The sequence below is a fragment of the Rhinolophus sinicus genome, chromosome 3 (genome assembly GCF_057876585.1).
Source record: "Rhinolophus sinicus isolate RSI-liver-muscle chromosome 3, RSI-T2T, whole genome shotgun sequence".
NCBI lineage: Eukaryota > Metazoa > Chordata > Mammalia > Chiroptera > Rhinolophidae > Rhinolophus > Rhinolophus sinicus.
Genome location: NC_142503.1, coordinates 141,093,455 through 141,104,006, shown reverse-complemented (window position 1 = coordinate 141,104,006; position 10,552 = coordinate 141,093,455). Strand labels below are relative to the sequence as shown.

At 42.7% G+C, this 10,552-nt stretch overlaps 1 protein-coding gene and 1 long non-coding RNA gene across 5 annotated transcripts in view; one reads left to right on the top strand and one right to left on the bottom strand.

The window, feature by feature from the left end:
- Positions 1 to 10,552, bottom strand: part of LOC109460864 (uncharacterized) — a 52,660-nt gene that overhangs the window by 13,329 nt on the left and 28,779 nt on the right. Inside the window, exons 1-4 of one of the 2 annotated variants that reach the window (XR_016020854.1) lie at positions 10,060 to 10,193; positions 8,266 to 8,466; positions 7,767 to 7,833; positions 7,129 to 7,188 (exon numbers count right to left, since the gene is read on the bottom strand). This is a non-coding gene — a long non-coding RNA (uncharacterized LOC109460864). Of the gene's footprint in view, positions 1 to 7,128; positions 7,189 to 7,766; positions 7,834 to 8,265; positions 8,467 to 10,059; positions 10,194 to 10,552 lie in introns of those variants that run through there. The other variant, XR_016020855.1, reaches the window with a different exon arrangement.
- The window catches only part of SLC30A4 (solute carrier family 30 member 4), a 31,533-nt gene continuing 31,284 nt past the window's right edge, over positions 10,304 to 10,552 (top strand). For all 3 annotated transcript variants that reach the window (XM_074327795.2, XM_074327796.2, XM_074327794.2), the window contains exon 1: positions 10,304 to 10,508. The gene's annotated coding sequence lies outside the window, so the exon portion shown is untranslated. The remainder of the gene's footprint in view (positions 10,509 to 10,552) is intronic.

The window sequence follows — 10,552 nt, the reverse complement described above, 5'->3', positions numbered from 1 at the left end:
TTTAAAGCAAATGCTAGACCCAAGTCATTTCATCCCCACTTAACTTCAGTATGGGTCTCTAAAACACGTGTGCATTTTCTTACATACCCCTAATATTCTGCTCTGTATTATTATTTTCTGGGAGCCAGGTCAAAGGGAGATGCATGTATTCTCAGGGTGCCAAAAAAATCAAGTTTCTGACTCTGATGCACAGTGAACTTACTGAGGTAAATGCCACTCTGAGGACGCTTCTGGCCACCAGGATCCCTCTGTCTGAACATGACTTTAATAATTGAACTACAATTCAGGTCCCCTCACTTCTCACACACTTAAGTCTACACACACTCATGTACACATGCACACATGAACACACATACACAAAGAAAAACTAAGGGGAAGATAAAGGGAACCTCTTCTGCACAGTAAAACAGTCAGTCACTGTAGCAATTCCGGTAGGCTATCAAGATAAGTGGAGATGCTACCTATACAGAGAACACAAAAATGCAAAAGTAACATCTATGCTGACTTGGAAAAGAATAAAATGAGAACATCAGAGAGCTAGGAAAGTACCAGCTTATTGAGAAGGGAACTGAAAACCACAAGGCACCAACAAAGGCAGTATTTCATGCCAAGGCAGAATTCTGCTGGTTCTACGTCATCACTTCTACCTCAGTATGAAAGAATCTCATGAATCTTCCCCTGCCTTCCCCAGCATACCCAGTGTCCTCCTCCTGACCGACAGGCCCAGGGCAGTGACTTTATGGGAAGTCCTTCTCTTTTCCTTCCTTTCTCTCCATTTTCCCTACCGCTACACCTCCTCCCCAAACGCCTCCTCCACTAACACTCCAATGTCTTAATTTTAAAAACTAGGACACATTTCCTTGGCTTACGGCATATACAGTACATAGCACAGTATCTGCTATACAGCCTTTGCTATGGTCTGAATGTTTGTCCCCTGCTCCCCACCCCCAATTCCCATGTTGGAATCCTAACGCCCAATGTGATGGTGTTTGAAGATGGAGCCGTTGGGAGGTGATTAGGTCATGAGGGTGCAGCCATCATAAATGGGACTCGTGCCTTATAAAGAAGATGGCAAAGAGTTTCCTAGTCCCTTCTACCATGTGAGGACACAGTGAGAAGGCGCTGGCAATGAATAAGGAAGAGCGTTCTCACCAGAACATGACAATGGGGGTGCCTTGGTCTTGGAACTTCTAAGCCTCCAGAACTATGAGAAATAAATTTCTGTTGTTTATGTATCATCTAGTCTGCGGTATTTTGTGATAGCAGCCCAAACAGACTAAGACAGCCTGTTAAATATTGGTTGTATGGACAGATGGATGGTGAGTGGTTTAAATGAAAAGGTAATACTTCAAAACCTATCTTGAATTCTGATGGAACTCTAATATGACACTGAAGGTTCATTCACCAAAATGGCATCCAGTCATAATAACTGGCTGGTTAGAAAATGAGAATGTGACATATCCTCTCTACCACCAACACCAACCACCAAGTATAAGAATGGAGGAAAATGCCAGAGTGGAAAAATGATAGGCTGGGACAAACCTGCACATCTTGACTCCACCATTTTCTATCTTTCCCTTCCTTCTTTCCTTTCTTCCTTCTCTCCTTCCTCTTTTCTTTCCTTCCTTCCTTCCTTTCTTCCTTCCTTCCCTCCTTCCTTCCTTTTTGACTCCACATTTTCTAATTGTGTGACTTAGAACAAATTATTTTATAAATTTCATTTATCCCATGTACAAAATGGGAATAATAGTGTCTACTATGTAGGGTTGTTATAAGGATTAAATTAAATAATGTTTATAAGGATCCCAGCAAAATGCTTGACACATACTGGGCTCAAAATATTGTTATTTTTATTATACAATAATATTTATTATCATTAAGATAAATATAAATCTGGAGAGAACCTGGGAAGTTATGGTTTACATGTGAAATAGGCAGATTAAACATTTAAACAAAATTAATTTCAGAGAAGGATGGCAGGATAGTATCTTTAAGGAGAAAACTTGACAAATTTAATTTTTGAGGAAGTAAATAGCAAGTAAGTAAAAGGAAAATGCTTAATATTATCCACCTTGAGACCTTAATTAAACTTTTGACAGGTTTCCAAAGAGAGGCTGAAATAAAAGCTGCTTGAGATTGGAATGTTTTGTGAGGTAATAAGGAACTCGCCTAGAAGGAAACACAATAGGTGAGGCCTGTTGGATTCCAGTCAGGGGAGGGAACTAGGGGACCCAAGTGACAGTTCCTGGGAAGGCAGATGATGTATGAAGGGCATGGTAGTCACATTTCTAACTCTGGATTTCTCTGAGGAAACAGTGCAGTTCTCCTCAAGAAGGTGGAGTCCTGTGTGCTTATGGAATCTGGGCAAGTGGTAGGTAGGCGTCAGGCAGCCATAGAGTTGACATCAAAGAGAGGAAGGGGGGAAGGGGTCTAACATTAATCTAACTAACTGGAGCAAGCCATGAGCCAGGCACATTATCACATTTAAGTCACCACAGCCCAATTACAGTAGTTATTACCTCCATTCTACAGAGAAGGAAACTGAGGCTCAAGGAGATCTGTAATTCATCCAAGTTCGCACTGCTAGTAAGGGCAAGGGGCTGGCATAGACAGTAATGTCCCAGCCAATAGACTGAGGTCTACTGTGGTTCTGATTCCTCTGATCAACAAATGCCTATTGAGCATCTACTATGTGCCAGGCGCAGGGCTAGGTGCAGGAGATACAGTGGCACAGAAAGCCAGACAGTTCCCCACTCTCATGGAGTGTAAAGTCTAACAGGGGTGTTAGAGGGAGCCATTAGTCCAATAATGCCACTAATGAAGATCAGTTACAAAGCAAGACATGAGTGCATATAACAAATGGACTCCTTGAGATCTGGTGCATGATGGGTGCCATGGGGATAGTGGTGCAGGTGCTAGAGTTTACCTAGAATTAACTATGTAAAGGAGTGGTGAACAAAAGTATTTCAAATGGAGCAACTGCACATAGAATGGCTGTGCTCAGAGCCCCAAACAACGCAAGCTCAGTGTGGCTACAGCTCAGTTGGCGGAGAGGGTACAGATACAGTCAGATTTTCATTCTGAAAAGTCCAAGGTCTTTTAGCAGGAGCCACTGGGAGTCTTGGGCAGCCACAGGCAGAGCCCTCTGATGTGTCGTGGGAGCCCAGCTACACCTCACCTCTCTGAGGACAGCTGGGCTAAATGTTGCTGCCTTAATGGCATGTTGGGAAGCAGGGATCCTGGAATCAAGTACAGAGGCTCGAGCATCTGTGCTAGGATGGGGCTCACTAAGACCTGTAAAGATCATCTGGAGGAGGAAGTATGTAGTAAAATCTGTAACAACACATCTAACCAGTGATGCGCCTAGATCAGGGTCAGCACACCATAGTCCTTGAGCCAAAGCCAAATCCTGTGCCTGTTTTTGTGCAGCCCGTGAGCTAAATGTGGTTTTTACATTTTTAAATGGTTGAGGAAAAAAATGTAAAAGAGACTAACATTTTGTGACTCATGAATATTATATGAAATTCACACTTCAGTGTCCATAACTGAAGTTTTATGGGAACATAGCCATTGCCATTCATGTACTATCATCTATGGCTGCTTTCACAACACAACAGCAGAGTAACTGCGACTGACATTGCGGTATTGCAGCAAAGCTGAATTGTGTATTACCTGGTCCTTTATAGAAAAGCTTTGCCAACCCTTGGTCTAGTCAGAAGAGCCTATAAATCTGACCATGTGGTCAGACAATAGACAAACGAGCATTAGTGGAAACAAGTGTAAAGCAATGCACTTTGGGATAAAAATATCCAAATTATTGGTAAAATAAAGACAGGGCTCTGAGTTGTGAGGTCACAACTTGGAATTTAACACAACTGAGAGGACTAAAAGCAGCTAGAATAATATCAAGTGAATTTCCTACCCTAGACTCTAAAAATCAGTACACAATGGATGGCGTTTGTTATCTGCAGACTTCGCCTAATGGAGCCTAGAGAACGATTTCAGGAAAACTAGACAAAAAGTCAAGTAAGAGGAAAGGGTATATTATTTTGCATTTTCACTTTAAAATTATAATAAATATCAACAGTCTGCACGTAATGTAGGGGAAAACCAGAGATGAAGATTTAGAATTTGGGATATGTATATAGGACTACTGGGGCGTGGGATAGCATCAGACTGAGTCTTATCCAACACTCTAGCGCCAGTGCCTAGTTTCATGACTGCATATGATAAGCATTCAAATATTTGTTGAAGAAAGAAGGGAGAGAAGGCGGGAGAGAGGGGAGGGGAGGGAAGAGAAAAGAAATGAGGGAGACGGGGGAGGAAGGAGGCAGGAAGGGGGGAGTTGGGCAGAATCTACGGGGTTTGAAGGCTGAACAGGAGTTAGCCAGATGCCAAGAATGAGAAAGAGCCCCCCAGCAGAGAAATAGGAGCACAAACGGCCGGGAGAGGCCATGAGGCTTGGAACAATGTCATTTAAATCTCCCAGTCACCTTTGCTCTAGTTCTAAAGTAACTTGGTTTCTTATACACTGGTCCTGTGAAGGAGGAATCCAGGGCAACAGGAAAGGTGTATGTATCCCCCAGGATAATTAAGGTATCAACCACACAGTAATACACTCAGTCTCTCCGGGCAGTTTGGCATACACTGATTTCCCCAGCCTGAAGCTCAGGTGTAGTTTCCATACCTGGAATGCTACAGAACTAGCTAGCCTGGGACCTCAGTGGCTCTCACAGGGTCATGCTGCCTAGCATGTGGCTGGCCTCCCTCTTGGACACCTCTGACCTCTTCCATTTCAGTGTAACAAGAGTCACATCCAGAGAACTCCCTGAGAACATCCAGTACAGTGTGCTGCAGGGCCTCAAAGGAATAATGTCTTTCCCAGTTAAGATTCTCTCCCTGCCCAGCAAAGACTCAGCCACTATCAAGGTTCCAGAATCTGTTCTTGCTGAGAGGTAAACTCATCCCAGTAAACTGAAAGTCCCATGTCCTGGAAATCCCTCGGTCCCAAGTAAACCAGGACAGTTGGTCAACTGCCAGACAAGTTCCTCATTTACAATGGGCCTCTTATCCTACTGTTCCCTAGGCCTTGCCTGAGTCTGCTCCAGAGTTTCTCCTCACGCAAACCACTCAGAATATTCAGAGCAGCTCCTTCTGGGTCAGGGAAGGAGACAGTATGGGCTGGGTGGGTCACTGGGGATAGGGTTGGGATCAAGGAGACCAGGAGACTGAGAAGGGGTTCCCAGGGAACCTCAGCTGTTGAAAAGCTGGATCAAAGGCTTCTGTCTTTTACCTGGTATCTGAGTGTGTTTCTGTATATGCAATGAGGATTAAACAGTAGTTGATATCAGGTAAAACTGAGAACATTTATAATGTTTGGAGATAATCGAGAACTACGAAAGAACTGCTTTAAACCCTATTTGCAAATGAGCAGAATGTGAGTTATTCAAATATAAATAACATAGGCAAGTAAAACTTTGGTCAGTAAAAAGCCAGCTGTAATAATTACAGTAATTTATATCTAATTACCATGTGGCATAGTGATTATGAGGCATTATTGTGTCCTGTAAATCATACACTAAGATCTTTGTGATTAGGATACTAAGTTTTAGTCAGTCATGTGTGCTCTGTAGTCAGTTTAAAGCCATTAAAGGTAATTTAGGTTGGCCTAGTCTTGGGTTTTTTTGCTTCAGGGAAAATAGGGGGTTAAACAGGAGGTGAACTTGTTACATTTGGTTCTGAGGGGACCAATATAAAGATACTTTAAAAAAATTAGTGTCATCTTTATTTATTAAGGGATTCTGAGGAAAAACTCAAAGCACTCTGTAGATTTTAATCTAATTAAACCTCACAATAACCCCAGCAGGGCGTTCTTACACAATAGCCTTCATTGTTTAAAGCTACCAGTTGTTAGAGGCCACAAAAGAGTCACTTTGTCTGCAGTAGCTTCTCTGTCTTGGCTTAACTCGTAAGTGTTACAATATTCTTTGAAATAAGTCTGGTATAAATATAAACTATTAGTGTATTAATAAACTCCAATCATCATGAGACAGAATGATCTCACCATGAAGAATTTCTTAGAAATGACCTTACACACCAGCTTAAAGAAATAAAAAAGTTTGTTAGAGGAAAATTTGAATTTATGGATTAACTCTCTATGACAAAGATATTTTCTTATATTAATCCATGCGGACTTACAGGACTCCTGCTATGAGTATGATGTTAGGTGCTATGGACACAAAAACAGCTTAGGATAGAAATGAAGTAGTCATAACAGTAATGTGTGTGGCAGTGATCAAGAGATCTAAATAAGAGCATGTCATTAATAAACCAAGAACTGGAGTTTAGCAATCCTAAGAAGGGATAGATACAAGTGGAGGAATCTTGATGACCAGCATTTTCCAGGACCCTTGTTTTGCAGTTTGGTACAGATAACATGGTCTTTAATAGCTCTCTCTAGTAAAGTAGGTAAGGGAATGCTTTCTTTCACATATAAAAATTTCACTGGATTCTGATAGTGTCCCTATGAAATAGGTAGGGCAAATATTATTTTCTACTTTTACAGACAAGAAAATGAGCTCAGCAATAGTACACTGCTAGGGATTGCAGTGAATGGATGGCAAAATTAGCAGCTGAACCAAGTTCTCCAAGTTCTCAGGTGGTGCTCTTGTCTACAACGAAGCATTTCCAAAGTCAGGCTTCCACCCTTATCTTTAAGTTCTCCCAGCCCAGCTACCATCTCCAGACTCCAGGGCTGATGTGCTCAGTCCTTAAACCCCTGTCCCAGCTGGAATCTCTCATTCCTTCTCCTTTCAGCCAGACATGGTTAGAGGAATCCATAGGAATGTTTACTTTTAGAACTAAGGGAAGACAAAAACAAAGTATGAAAACACTACTTTGATTGAGTAGGTTTCGGCTCACAGGTTTGCCTCACAGGATAGATGGACTCTCGGCCAGAGATTCTTTCCTTTATCTCCTCCCTGTCCAAGAGGTAATTTGCCTGTCCTGGGATAATTCTCTTATCTATTTCGGGTCCTTCTTCTTCTCCTCTGGAGGAGGGGTTAAACTGAATCTCCAGCTACTCTGTTACCAGAGTTATCCATAGACGGAAGAAATGATTACACTCACCATAGTTGTGTATCACATCAGTAGCCCTTGTTCATATGCATCCAATAGCTTTCATCCGTCCTAGAAAAGAGAAAGGAACACATTCCAAAAACATCCTATAAGAACCTACATACTCCAATAGAGAGAGTTCTCAGGATGAGGAATATGCAGCATTTGAACCTGACAACTAAGCGGCACCTTTTCCCATATTTCAATTAAAAAAAAATTTTGTTTTCCACTTTGTTTTCATCTCCAAGAGAGATTTCACAAGAAAACTGAAGCACAAAGAGGTTAAATCATTTACCAGAGATTATATGACTTTTAATGGTAAAGCCAGGCTTCAAATACAGTATGATTGCAAGACCCATGCTTTGAATCACTACGTTCTTCATAGTGATGTTGTAAGAATTAAATGAGCTAATATAAGTTAGGTCCCTTGCATAGTGCCTGGCACATAAACAAGCCTTAAGTAAATGTTGGCTGCAATATTATTTTTAGCATTGTCATTTCTTCCAAGAGATGTCTGGGCCAGAAAACAGATTTTAACATAGGATATTTTGCATCTCCTGCAGTTAATTGCCCCATGGTATGTTCTGTGTCTTGCAATTGAACTGACAGGCCTCTGCTATTACCTAAACAATCTGTGTATTATGAGTTACCTGGTTAAGCGATGGGCTAAATGGTTGGCAACTTTTTCATTTTCCCATGCAAAAAAAGCTCTTCATACTGAAAGAAACATGAAGTATCTTATAAAAGAATGGTATACTGAGCAATAGCTAGCAGAACTATAGGCAGTACCCAGATTATAAATGGATTATGTTTCAAAAGTTCATTTGTCTATTGTTATAAACGCTGAGTACATAGAAATAAGGTTGCAAATAGTGGTTACATTCCAAGACTATTCACAGAAGTCTTTTTATTCAGCACATTTTAAAGCTCAGTGATAGAAATCATGCCACTAACCCAAGGGCAGGCCTATGAATGAGAGCCTATATGATTAAAGAATAAGAAAAGTGTCTTTCCTGATACAATGGAAAGTTGACATAGAGTGTATTAGTTATTTACTGCTGGGTAATAAATTACCCCAAAACTTACCATATTAAAATAATGCACATTTATTATCTCACAGTCTCTCTGGGTCATCTGGAAGTAGCTTACCTGGGTGTTTCTGCCAGGGAGCTCTCATGAGGTTTCAGTGAACATGGCCAAGGCTGCTGTCACGGGAAGGCTTAACGAGGGCTGGAGGATGCACTTCCAATATGGCTCACTCACATGGCTGTTGACAGGAGGCCTCAGTTCTTCATCACATGGACTTTCCTCATGACCTGGTAGCTCTGGCTTCCCCCAGTACAAGTGATCCTAGAGTGAGAACAAGAAGGCAGCTGCAATGCCTTTTATGACCTAGTCTTGTAAGTCATACACTGTCACTTATGCCAGATTCTACTCATTATGGGCCATAAGCTATTCATTAAGAGCAGCCCACACTCAATTAGAGGAGGAATTAAGCTCCACCTCTTGATGGGAAGCATATCACAGAATTTTTGGACATATGTTAAAATCACCATAGTTTTTGTTGTCCTCCCAACATTTCTCCAGGTACTCAATGATACAAAATAGTTAAAATAAATTGGGATGCAGAACGGCAATCCTTCCCAACAAAGTTTACTGTAAATACTCAAAAAAAAAAAAAAAAAAAAAAAAAAATCCATGCTCTGGCCTCATCTTTTCTTGAAAACATCTATCCCGTTTCCTTAAATGGAATCTCATTTGAAGAATGTATACTAAAGAGATAGTGATCAAACTCTTGAAATATTTGCTTTATTCATTTGTCTCTCTCATTAGAATTTCAGGCAGTATAATAAACAAATAAAAACCAAACAAATAATCTACTCCCAAACTGGGTAGATTATTTGGGGTTAGGAAAGCAACCTTCAGTAAACTCTCTCCATTCTTCTGATAATGACCTCTGTGCCCTGATTATTGAATATTCTGGGTCTTGGGAACCATGGGATCTTTGATCCAGATATCCTAACCTGACTCCCATGCCTGCAGCTCTGTAGGAATATTGTGGGCAGTCAAAAGTGAGGGATGGCCCTAGAGTCCAAAAGTTCTTGCACCTGAGGCATGTAAGATTCTAAGTGTCATCGGAATCTTTGGAGGAAAATGATGTTTCATGTGACTTTTTATTGTACTTCTTGTAACTTGAAATTTGGTAGTCCATGTAAACTTTTGTCAAAATACATTTACAAACACTGGATAAATAGGAGTGTGCACTACAAGTTAGGGGCTTCATCTATAAGATTTCTCCTGATAGTGTTGTTGTTGCTGTTGTTTTAAATCTTATTTGAGTCTTAACCCCATTTGAGAATATGATGGTTAAGAAACTTACTGAATAAAATACATATACCCACAAAATTTTGCACAAAATTTAGGTCTCCTAAATCCCCTAAAACCCACCCAGGGAATCACTAGGGATGGGGATAGTAATTGTGATTCATTTTGCCATTAAAATTTAGGTCTAAATTAGAAGCTACTACTCAGAACTTATTTGAATTATGTGTTTAGTTAAACAGAACCAAAGGCCAGAACAAATAACTTTTATTAGATTTTCTGTGCTTGGGTTCAGTCCATATCGTGAAAACTTGGAGGCAAAAGGAAAGAAGAGTAAGCACACAGAGAACACCACATATTTGCTGAAAAACAACAGTAAATATATATCAGGACACAACTGCTTACGACCATAAGCCTTGCCCCTCTCCAAGTTGACCTGACTGTGCAGCAAATTTTGCCAACTTGCCAGAGAGGCAGCAACTAGAAAGCGCTACATTGGTTTTCGGCCGAGCCTCCGTAACCAAGATCCGACCCAAGATTTTCCCGAGGCCCTCCTTGGGTGGAGCGAACTCCCGGCCACAACGCTGTCCTGGGCGGGACCGTTCGATTCTACCCACTGACCCTGCGGACCCCAGTTCCATCTGTCTCACAACAAGGAGAGTGGCAAGGGTCGGGCCGCAGACTACGGCTTCGCCAGTGAGAGTCCCCCGGGCAGACAAGGACCAGCAGGACCGGCTGGGGTACGCGGTGTGCGCCCCTGCCCCGCCCCTCGCGGGCGCCCCAGCCCTGCGCTAGGGCCTGCGTATCCCCGCGTCGACCCCTCCCTCGCGCGCTTCGCCTGCGGCTGCTGCGGCGCACGCGCGCGGCCTCGCTCAGGGCAGCGAGAGGCGGCGGTCACGGGCGCCGGGCTCCGAACCTGTCAGACCCGCGGAGCCGGCCTGGAGCTGCGGGCGCTGCAGGCGAGAGATCGGCCCCGCTCTCCCGCGGCTCCGGGCCGAGCTGTGCGACCCGGCCTGACCAAGCCGGCCGAGGGCGGGGAGATGAACGGCGGCCCCGCGGCAGCGCCCCAGGTAGACGCGCCGCCCCTTCGCGGAGCCCCGGCGCCTTGGAGCCG